General features: G+C 36.5%; 1 protein-coding gene across 6 annotated transcripts in view; it reads right to left on the minus strand.

The window, feature by feature from the left end:
* LOC116071167 (cytochrome c oxidase subunit 7B2, mitochondrial) overlaps positions 1-11,417 on the minus strand; it is a 96,893-nt gene that overhangs the window by 84,455 nt on the left and 1,021 nt on the right. The window lies entirely within an intron of this gene.

Here is an 11,417-nt window from a genome sequence, read left to right on the forward strand (position 1 = left end):
AAAAAAAAAAAAAAAAAAAAAAAAAGATTTTGATTATACAAAAGAAGAAAACAAAGACAGGTTGACAGTGTCTCTTCTCAAGAGTCCTAGATATTAAGATATACTCAACACATGAAAAGAAAAAGAAATATAAGATGACTGCTACTTTGACCAGGATAGTCTGTGAAGCATGACAAGCTGATGCTTGACAAACTAAGAGAGTCTTGTTAAAAAATAGAAGAGTGGTCAGACTCCAGATAAATAAGTAAGGTTGTAGACAAATATTTTTCTCATGTAAGGTTTGAGACTAAGAATGACAATGTGTGTCATGTCAATTCATTTGTTGACTGATTGATTTTAGTTTGGGTGGTTAAAATGTTACCAGTTAAAACAATAGCACACTGTAGAGAAATGTTCAGTAGTAATAACCAAGAACTTGAGTTTACATGTATATAGATAACTGCGAATCAGTCTGAAGAGCAAGGTAAAGAAAGATTCAGGTCAGGTAGAGGACTTGGGAAGATGTCAACATACAGATGATAATAAAATGACTATAAGGTGAGTTTACAGAAAGAATAGAAGCAGTCAAAAGCTGGTTCTAAGATCTCCACATATTTTAGTTTAGAAGATGATACAGCTGAGAAGACTAAAAAGGACGTGCACAGAGACAATTGGGAACCTAGGGGAAGATACTAAGTCACCTGAATATGCTGCACTTTTAATAATAAATAATTGGGTGAATAAAACACACTTTTATATCACACATGACTGAAGTCCTAATGTTCTGGCTGACTTTAGAGTCCTGGCCAAAACTACAATCATAGACTCCATTTACTATCTCTCTGAGATACAGAGCTGTCATGGAATATAGTGCAATGCTATATTACTGGTTAGTCTGTGCAGCCTTTAACCCCATCTTACTTCTTTTACCTTTTCTTTCAGCCAGTGTCATTGCTAAAGGACAGATATGCAGAACAGGCTGAAAGGACTACAAACTTTTCAGGGAAGCAGCTCTTGAAAGCTGAGCATTATTATAACCAATACATAACCAACTCAAATTGCAAGCACGCTATTGTGGTGATGCAGTGAAAGAAAAAAAATGCGTCTCTTATGTAAGCATATTTCTTTTGTTAAAACTCTATGTAAAAGGTCATCTTATATATGTTAACTTCCTTACTCTCTTACCTTTTTCAGTTAAATGTATTTTTAGTTATCATTAAATGTCTTTCTAGGGAAAACTGAATGGAAAGAACCAAGATTGAATAAAATCCTCAATGCTCTAATGAACACAGCTTTAACATATCAAAGGAAGAGATCATCTTTCCCTAGAGAAGTCAAGTTCATCAGCCTGTACATTCCTGACTCTTCCTATATCCTCCTGATATTAACTGCACAGTCTGTAACACATTTAACCAAGAGGTGTTTACTGCTTTGGCCACAATACAGAAACTGTAGCCCATGCAAACATGTATTATTGCCTCCTGTGGGAAGCTGCCACCAGCTTTTGGGTATTTGGAAAAGTGATCTTCTAAATATTTAACTCTCTTAATTCCAAATTAGCTCTTGACCTCACATAAGCATGAAATTAAATAGAAGATGAAGAAAAAGATTCCTTATACAGAGAGAAAATTAAAGTACCCTACAGATTTGTAAACCAGGTTTGTAATGTGTAGTTATGACAGAACATTACTGGACTGCTTTGGTGCTGTAAAAAACATTTTCGTGCTCAAATAAAGTAAGGTGACATCTACATAGTTCAACAGTTTTCTTGGGTGAAAGTGGTATTAGATACTTACTTTGGTAAGATAAGAACATAGTGAGGATCCTTTTAGAGGAATATAGACTGATTTTTCATATTTATTGGCTACAAAATTCCTTTTATAGAAAGATTCCTAGAAAAATATTTTGAAAAAAAAATGAGACAGGCAATCTCCACTATTCTAGCCAGCTAAATTCACTCTCCTTTTATACATCCCTTTGTTTATACTTTGTTATAAAACTTTTCTTGTTATAAAATATTTACTTATACTAGTCTAGGAACAAACACTAAGAACAGAACTTCCTCCTTCAAATTTCTTTATTCTTCATCTAAATCTAGGTACAGGACCAGGAAAGAAAAGGAAAAACAAAACAAAACAAAACAAAAACACTAGAAAAAAGCATTGAAACCTGAGTGCTGAATCAGTGATTAAATTAACAAATGTTTGGTTAATATGGACCATCATTTTCATAATAGTAAGAGCCCAGCCAGGCAAGATTTGCTCTTGTGGCAGTTTAAGCATGGATGGTGGAATGAATGAAATCTCTGAATGCTCAAGTCTGTTAGAATCTGAGCAGAAACCTTTGAATAAAGTCAAAGATGTGGAATTTCAAAAACAGGAGTAGTAATATAAAAGAAAGGTGTACAACCTAAGAAAAATTGCTAGCTATGCTTTCTAAAGTAAAATTAAAGCTAAGCACAACATCATATGTCTATAATCCTAGTAATATTAGACCTTATGGTATAAGATTAAAACCCAGAGGCACAGCTAAGTTGTAGAACAAAATAAAAATAAAACTTATAGTTCACTTTTCCCTACTGATGAAAGAATCAAGTAGAATTTAGCTAACAATGTGAGATATGAGTAATTTGTCAAGACAGGGCTAAAGCAACTATCCCCAACCTACAGTCTATGCTGAAGCTATTGGTTACCCTCCAAAACTTGACAATAAGACCCTATTACTGAAGGCTCTGGATGCTTATGCCACAGACCATGGAGAAATCTAGCTGATGCTCAACTGGAAGCTTTACCTTTACAGGCTAGGATTCATAGGGCTGAGAGTTGCTCTTCATGATATCTCAGGAGAGCCATAATCCTCAGCGGGACACAGCTATGAATGCTACAGTCTACATCAACTGCCAACACAGCCAGATATGCCTGTTGGTGCAATGGCACAATAGGGGTATGAACGTTACTGAAATAACTAACTTTTTAAATGTAAGGCCTGCTCCATGAAATGGAACCCATGCTTATCACTGTCAATGAAGCCAAAAACTTGAGGCTAGGTCATGGGCTATAAGGGAAAACCTACTATGATTCTTCTGCTAAAAGAACATAGTAATAAAATGACACCTAATGGTTTATGCTATACCTGTACAATAGAGCATGGCTCAACTCTCATCAGAAAAGCTCCCCACAACCTATCAACATGCAGAGACTTTCAGGTCTAAATGTGAATCTCTATATCACAACACTCTCCTCAAGGCTCAGAGTTACATGCAGAAGAGGGCTTGGAAGATTTTAAAAGTAAGAGTTAGTGAATGATTTCAAGGAAAGTGTATTTCCCTGACACAAAAGATGTGCATATGAATGCACAGAGATAGTGATAACATGCACATGACCTGCACAACTCAAGCCAGTCAAAATCCTAGGACAGAGAAAAGAGGGTAGACACAAAGTCCCACCATTAGACAAGGATCTAATGCCATTAGACTGCTGCTGGTTGAAGAAGAATGACATTCCAATAGACACTTAGTATATTGATTATATTACAGAACAGGCCCGCCCTCAGGAGTAGACAAACAATACAAACTGGGCTCCCTGTTGCTGTTTGATTGGAGAGTGAAAACATGAAGTTAGGTAGGCAATGAAGGGTACGAATGTATGGTAGGAGTTTGGGAAAAAGAACAAATAGGATCAAAATATATTATATGAAATTTAAACAAACATACAAATGAAGGATTATAGATATTAATAAATTATGGTTTTGCATTTTATTTTATTTAACATTTTGACACAAATCTGTATTTACTATAAATCTATGCAAATATATATTTATATTTATATTACATATTTTAAGATTCCTCAAATTATATAAGCTTCAGGCTGTATGAAATGCAGATCTCAATAAAAGAAACACTATTACCTAAAATACACTTGTCTAAAAAAATTACATTTCAACTTGAAATAGAGCTGACTGTTTTCAAAGTCTTTTTGCCCAACATCACCATCACTACCAATTAAAACTCAGAGACAATTAATTTCATCTCCTTATAAGAATAAATTTAGGGGCTAGAGGGATGGCTTAGCCATTAAAGTCTAGGCTCACAACCGAAATTGTAAGAATAAATTTAGAGGAAAAAAAGAAAATCCAATAAAGCCTCTAACTAAGGCAAAAAAGCAGATTTAAACTTATTTTGCCAAAACATGTGCCATTGTCTTCCTGTTATAGGTCTGACTAAAAAGGAGTTATTATTAAGTACCTATGACTATAAAATTTTCCTTGTCCTTAGACTTTCCTCTCTTTAAATCTGACTGTGATTTCCCAATTGGCATGGTTCTGAGACAATCTTACGAGAAAAACAAAAGTGTAGTATATATTGTTTCGTTTATAGAGTTTTATCTCCAAAGCACTGATCTACTTTATTTTTGGATGCTTTTTATTACTGTGATGGCTATACTACAAGTAAATGTACACAGTGGGCACTTCATGGATAACATAGTGTGTGTGTGTGTGTGTGTGTGTGTATGATAAATCATTAAAGTTAGAATGATTCATCCTAAGAAGCCCTTGGACTGTTTCCTAGAACAATCATCCATAATATACAATGGCTACAGCAAGCAGACAGTAAGGCCAGTCATACTTGAGATCATTTTTTGGAAGATTCACAACTGCTCAGCTACAAAAGGTAGTGGTAAAACCATCTAGAGGGTATTTCACTGGTTCATTTCATAGCACCTAGCACTCAAAAACATGAATTAAAGGAAAGGGGAGACAAGAGAAAGAAATCTAAAAGCACAGGGTTCCACAAAAGGAGTAAACCTCCTGGTACCTCATATAGTTTGAGGCGACCAAATGTTATCAACTTTGCCATGACGAGCAACAGGCATCTTTTACTGTTATTAATGCAGTTCAGCTGATATGAACAGACAAAATTGAAAAAGGAGGAGAATGTGCTTTATCATCTGTAACAGAATTTCAATTTTCTCTTTCAACTACAGATGAATGCATTTTCTTCGCAAACCCAAGACAGAAGATCTTGATTACTGTTAGAAGAATAATCTTAGTCTTTGTGTGAAGAAGATAGGGAAAATAAATAGTTTTTCTGGATGATGTGTCACCTTGTGAACTTACAATAAAAGATATATTCTTGGGGGTAAGGAAATTAAATTATGGTAAATGGTAGACCCATTAAAATGACAATTGAAGGCTTATTTTATAGTCCATGGCTGACTTCCCAATTGTCCTCTATTTTTGCTTCACCTCAGGGGCACAGACAACTGAACCAGAAACAAACAGGGTCAAGACAGGGGCAAGTGTCTGGAAATACAGGGCACCCAGGCTGTAGGCCTTGTCATGAATTGTTAGCTGTGTTTTAAAATTAAGGTTCTGAAACTCTTCTCTATGGCTACTACCCTTGTTTCAGATATTTACACACACAGAGAGACAGAGATGTGCATATACACATGTGCACATGCAAACACACACAGAGAGACACACACAAAGGGGAAAAAGAGGGAGAAGTGGAGGAGAGAAGGAAAGGGGGAAGTGAGAGAGGGAGCAAGGAGAGGGAGAGGAGAGAGAAAGAGAGAGAAAGGGAGGGAGGGAGGAAGGGAGAGAGAAGCATCACATCACAAGTTTTTTTTCTCACTTTTATCAACATAAAAATGTCCACTACTGCTGGGCGGTGGTGGCGCACCCCTTTAATCCTAGCACTTGAGAGGCAGAGCCAGGCAGATTTCTGAGTTCGAGACTAGCCTGGTCTACAGAGTGAGTTTCAGGACAGCCAGGGCTATATGGAGAAACCTTGTCTCGAAAAGACAAAAAGAAAAAAAAAATGTCCAATACTATACCACTGGCTTAGCTGTACCTTCTGTTTCATATGAGCTTCTGAGTACTAGTTTTTTGAGTGACCTTAATTTATCCCCTTTCAACAGATAACACAAGCTTCTGTTAAGAAATGGCAGTTCATGCTACCTAGTTGAATGAAGAGATACAAGGACACGCTTATTCCATATACTCTCAGGTATCCCTCAAATAGTCCCTATGAATATCAACTCAGCATATCTCTCTCATCATCACTTCCACTTCTCAAATTAAGAAGGCTCAGTCCTATAGTACCTGACAAAATAATGTATTTGATGTGACCATCTTAAAAGTGTGTATTTGCATTAAAAATAGGCTCAGGTATCTCCAGTACACACTCTGGGAACACTACAAACCAGTTTAATAGATTTCCGAGACTTCATTTTCTCTTAACTCACCTAAAAAAGTTAACACTGATAAGCATATTAATTTTACAACACTATTACATCAGCCTCCTTAATTGTGCGCTCATGTTCTTTCAATCTTCTATTATTCTTAACACTGTATGTTTTTTCTCCAAACTCTATCAGCTTTGGCCTTATAACTTAAAGGCCATCCTCACTCTCATGACTACTAAGTGTGGTGAACTCTAAAACTGTACCTGTGGTAAATAACTCAGTACCTTAGGTTCTCTATATAGAAAACTCTTTGTCCCAGATACACTCACTGCCTATAGACAAATAAACATTAAGATTAATATTTCTCATTATCCTTCCAAATTTGTATTTGTTTCTCTAATCAAGAAGTTATTTCAAAATTACCTCATTCCCTCTACTCATAAATTTAAGACTATAAACATTGTATTCCTTTGAATTCTCTCTTCTAAAAGACAAAATTACATTAGATGTTCTCATCATTTCTTGTTTGTATTATTCCAGTATTTCCCTAATTGTTCTTCCAGACTTCAATTTCTCCATATTCAATTTACCATTGACTTATTTTCTTCAAGTATGTTTTGTTATTTTTCCTATTTAAAAACTGTACTAATCTCACATTGCCAACAGTAAAGAGCCTAATATTTTTTCGTGTAACCTGAATCATTCGCTACTCCAGCATATATTCTGTTTCCTGCTTATAGATTTAATCATTGAATATGCGTATGATGATTAGACTAAATCTCTGATGTGTTTCATCATGTTACTTCATGTACATCAATGAATTTTTTATCTGTAGATGGTAAAGAGTTAACCAAAGCATATGCAAGAAATGGAACCATCAAGTCAGATATTTATCAAAAGGAAATTATTCAAATACACCAAAATACATTCATATAGCAAAGTATTACTATATAACTTTAAAAAAATGCTTGGGACAATTTCTACACAAAAAAAAATGGATTTTCATAATATGTAGTTAACCTTCCCAAAAAAAGGCACATAGCAGTGTAAAAGATTACTCATGTAAAAAGGAAGAAAGTTATGAATACATATTCATATTTGTGTATATTTGTGTTTAAAACCATGACTAAAAAAGAAGAACCTCCTGGGTACTTGACCTAGTTTTGACTCAGGAACCCAGACTGCTTTGGTCCATTTCTGTCACTTGCAAATTAAATGCTAAGTCTATATTTAAAATAATGAAAAGAAGCTGTTGAGATTTGATATGCGTGGCCCAGGGAGTGGCACTATTAGGAATTGTGGCCTTGCTGGAGTAGGTGGGACCTTGTTGGAGGAAGTGTATCACTGTGGGTGGGATTTGAGACCCTCTTCGTAGCTGTCAGTGAGCCAATCTTCTCCTTCCGAACAAGAATTTTCAGCTCCTTCTCCAGCACCATGCCAGCCTGCATACTACCATGCTCCTGCCTTGATAATATTGGACAGAACCTCTGAACCTGTAAGCCAGCCCCAATTTAATGCTGTCCTTGTAAGAGTTGCCTTGGTCTTTCTATAGCAGTGGGAACCCTAACTAAGAAGTCTTACTGCAGAAGGTTGAAGTAATAATCATAATGAGTTAGCACTGACCAAACAGTGTAGATAGGACAGGGTTAGGTATTTAACTGTTAGAAGTTTTCATTTTTTTTTTTAAGAAAAGAGGGGGGCAGGGACTACTAAATGAAGGCTGCAAGAGATGGGGATGGGTAGAGACATGAACAGAAGATTTACAAAAGAATACATTTTTAAACCACTTTAGGGTTTGAAACACTTAGATTTATGGATAAAGACCAACAAAATAATGTGTAAAATAGAACTATCTCTCCACCTATTATTTTAAATATAAGACACTCCTCAATCATAAAACAACATTCCATAAAAATTAGAAACCAAAGATAGTGACTACAGAAAAAGGACATAAAAGTACTTTTGTTCTGAGCTTCAACTAGATGGAGGCCAGTTTATATTTGCATCCAGGGAACCCCTATCAATGTGCTAATTTTTTTGCTATATGTTCCTGATATCTAAGAGGAAAATGGAGTCATTGTACTGTGGCCAGTAGAGATGAAATCTGATTTATATGCCTGTCTTTCAGTAAAGTTTAAAAGATCATCAAATCGCCAGGTTGGGGTTAAAGTACATTTTCATTCTTAAAATTCATTTTTAAAATTTCTTCATTTCTTCCCAGTTTCTGGCATTGATTGGTTGCTAATGGATGTATCTAATTTTTAAACAAAACAGTGTCTCTCTAGTAGACAGGCACATTCAACCAAGTATCCTTCTTCTGACTAGAGAATCCCTACACTGGTGTTAGGGACGGCCTTAGTTTCAGCTGCAAAATGACTCTGAATAGAGTCCTGAACTGGAGATGCAATTGATGTTTCTGAAGCATGTTCCCCTAGGTGTCCAATGAGAATTAACTTCTTTCATGTGTTCCTTCAGGCATTGACAACTGTTCACACACTGAACACCATTCTTTACCACTACATTTTTTTTCTGTACAAGCCAGGACTGTGTCTCTAATTTTCACTTCGTTCTAGCTTTCATCTACACTTCTTACCTTTTTAAAGTTAAGTATATTTAAGAAGTTGAGGACTCTGAATGTATACTCTAAGCAGGGCCCTGGCCTAACATACCCAAGGCCCTGGGTTTGCTATGCACTTCTGCACTTTTCAACTACTGAACTTATGTTCATCTTCTCTATTAGTCATCAAATTAATGTCGCTTTGTTGCAAATAAATATTTGCCTTCTGTGCTTTCTATTTTCTTAACTACATCTTTTTGGTAAGATACTCCTACCTATATTCTTAATGTCTAGTTTGTTCTACTACTAACAATAAAAAATGGCTTCATTTTGAGTTTACCTCAAGTAACTACTGTTCAAATACCCCTCCACCATCCCACGCACATATACCTCCCTAGAATTAATAATTTCAAGAAAGAACTGTTCCTCATGCTACATGACTAGCCCATTCAACATTTAACTTGCACTACATCCTGGCCTCTTACAATACAGTTTATCACAAAACCTTTAACTTATATGGGCAGTGGTGGCACACACCTTTAATCCCAGCACTTGGGAAGCAGAGGCAGGCGGATTTCTGAGTTCGAGGCCAGACCGGTCTACAGAGTGAGTTCCAGGAGAGCCGAGGCTACACAGAGAAACCCTGTCTCAAAAAACAGAAAAGAAACAAAACAAAACAAAAAAACCTTTGACCTACAATTTGTCCTCCCTGCAAGATGTGTTGGGATAATTAATGATGGATGTGGAACTGGCCAACCAAATACTGGTACAACTAGAGACCCACACCATAAGAGGGAGCCCATGCCTGACACTGCCTGGAAAGCCAGGAACCAGAGGCTTAACATCCAGAAACCCAGGATAAAATCAAACAAACAAAAAAAAGCAATAAAATGATTCCTACTGGTATTTTACTATGCTCCCCATAGATCAGTGCCTAGCCCAATTGCCTTTAGAGGCATCATCCAACAATTGATGTGAGCTAATGCACAGCCAAACACTAGGTGGAGCCAGAGCAACCTCACAGAAGAAGAGGAGGGAGGATTCTAGGAGCCAGAGGAGATACAGACACCAGGAAAACACAGCCCATAAAGCACAGAATCAACTAAGCAGGGCTCATAAGGGCTCCCAGAAACTGAAGTGACAACCACGCAGCCTGCACAGATCTGCAGCAAGTCTTCCGCACATATGTCATGTTTGTGGAGCTTGGAGTTCTTCTGGGACTCCTTCACTGGGGATGAGGATGCCTCTTTCGCCTGCTCTTAGGACCCTTTTCTCCTACTTGGTTGCCTTGGTATGAGGGTTTGTGCCTATTCTTACTGTACCTGGCTATGCCATATTGGGTTGATATCCCTCAGAGATCTGCTCTTTTTCTTTTTCTTTTCTTTCCTTTTTTTTTCTGATGTGAATAAAGGTGTGGATCTTGGGGAGAGAGGGAAAAGGGGGGATGGCTGGGAAGAGTGGAAGGAGAGGAAACTGAAGTTGGGATATAATATATAAGAACAGAATTAAAAATGTTTTTAAGTAAAAATAATATATAGCTTATCTAGCTAAGTCTTATGTTACTGCTGTGAACATTTATTCAAAACACAAAATACATTTACATTCAAACTCCATAGTAGCTATATACCTTGAAAATCATGAATGGTTCATAATCACAGATCTGCTAGGATTGTCCTTTTGCAATTTTAGTTTTCTATTAGCTTACAAAGCTTCAGAATTCCTTATGGCATTTTAATACAAACTTAGTTTTGGTTCATGTGTCCCACTCCATCCTCCTCCTGCCCCTTTCCCACCTCTGTATCCTTTATTCAACACCAGTATCCCAATTCTGCTTCTGCTTTCATCTCTAATGTTTTATTACTCCCCTGTCCCCTCTCTTATAGCATATGTATACACACACACACACACACACACACACAGTGTCATGGGCCTCTTTCTAGTTTCCCAGCCTTTACCACATTTACTTCCGCAGTAAAAGGGTCATAAAATGTATGGAAGCATTTTTATCATTTCCTTAGATGGCTCTCTGAAAATTCCTTTTACCCAAATACCTCCAGCACATTCTGATTTGGGATCAGTCTTCTGTTTTAACCAAGTATCCACTGAGCAGCACCCCTTCCTAACACTCTGTGGCATTCCTCTGCATCCCTCTTGGAAGCTAGGAAAACTCTTATTTCTTCCTGAAGAAGTTATTCACTGGTTCATGTCCATACTGTTCATGTTCTTCCATTGCAGTAAATTAATACTGAAGCACAAAGTTTAAACTATTTTGGTATAACAAAATCCTATGAAAATTTGAGTAGTACATTGAATGGTCCTCATTCCTCATAAAACTGAATTCATAATTCCAGCTTCATAATTCATTATCTTTATGCAGCTCCTGTGGTCAAGTAAGTTTAGATTTCAATAATCAGAATTACTATCAAGAGTGTACAAAACTATCAAATACAAAGCCAACTTAAGATTAAGAGCTTTGAGCAACTTTAAAACCTATATATAAGTTCTATATGTCCAAGACTTGTCTTCAAGTAATTCTTTCTCTTGACTAATAAAATGATGGAAAAATAAAGCAGACTCAACTTTCTATGTTACCTACTTATGACACTAAAGTGACACTGAACAGTTCAGGAAGATATAACTCCTCCTGATGCAGAAAAAAAAATCCTTTGGATTCTAAACTGCTTCCATACCAAAAA

Source organism: Mastomys coucha, unplaced genomic scaffold (assembly GCF_008632895.1).
Source record: "Mastomys coucha isolate ucsf_1 unplaced genomic scaffold, UCSF_Mcou_1 pScaffold22, whole genome shotgun sequence".
NCBI classification, from domain to species: Eukaryota; Metazoa; Chordata; class Mammalia; order Rodentia; family Muridae; genus Mastomys; species Mastomys coucha.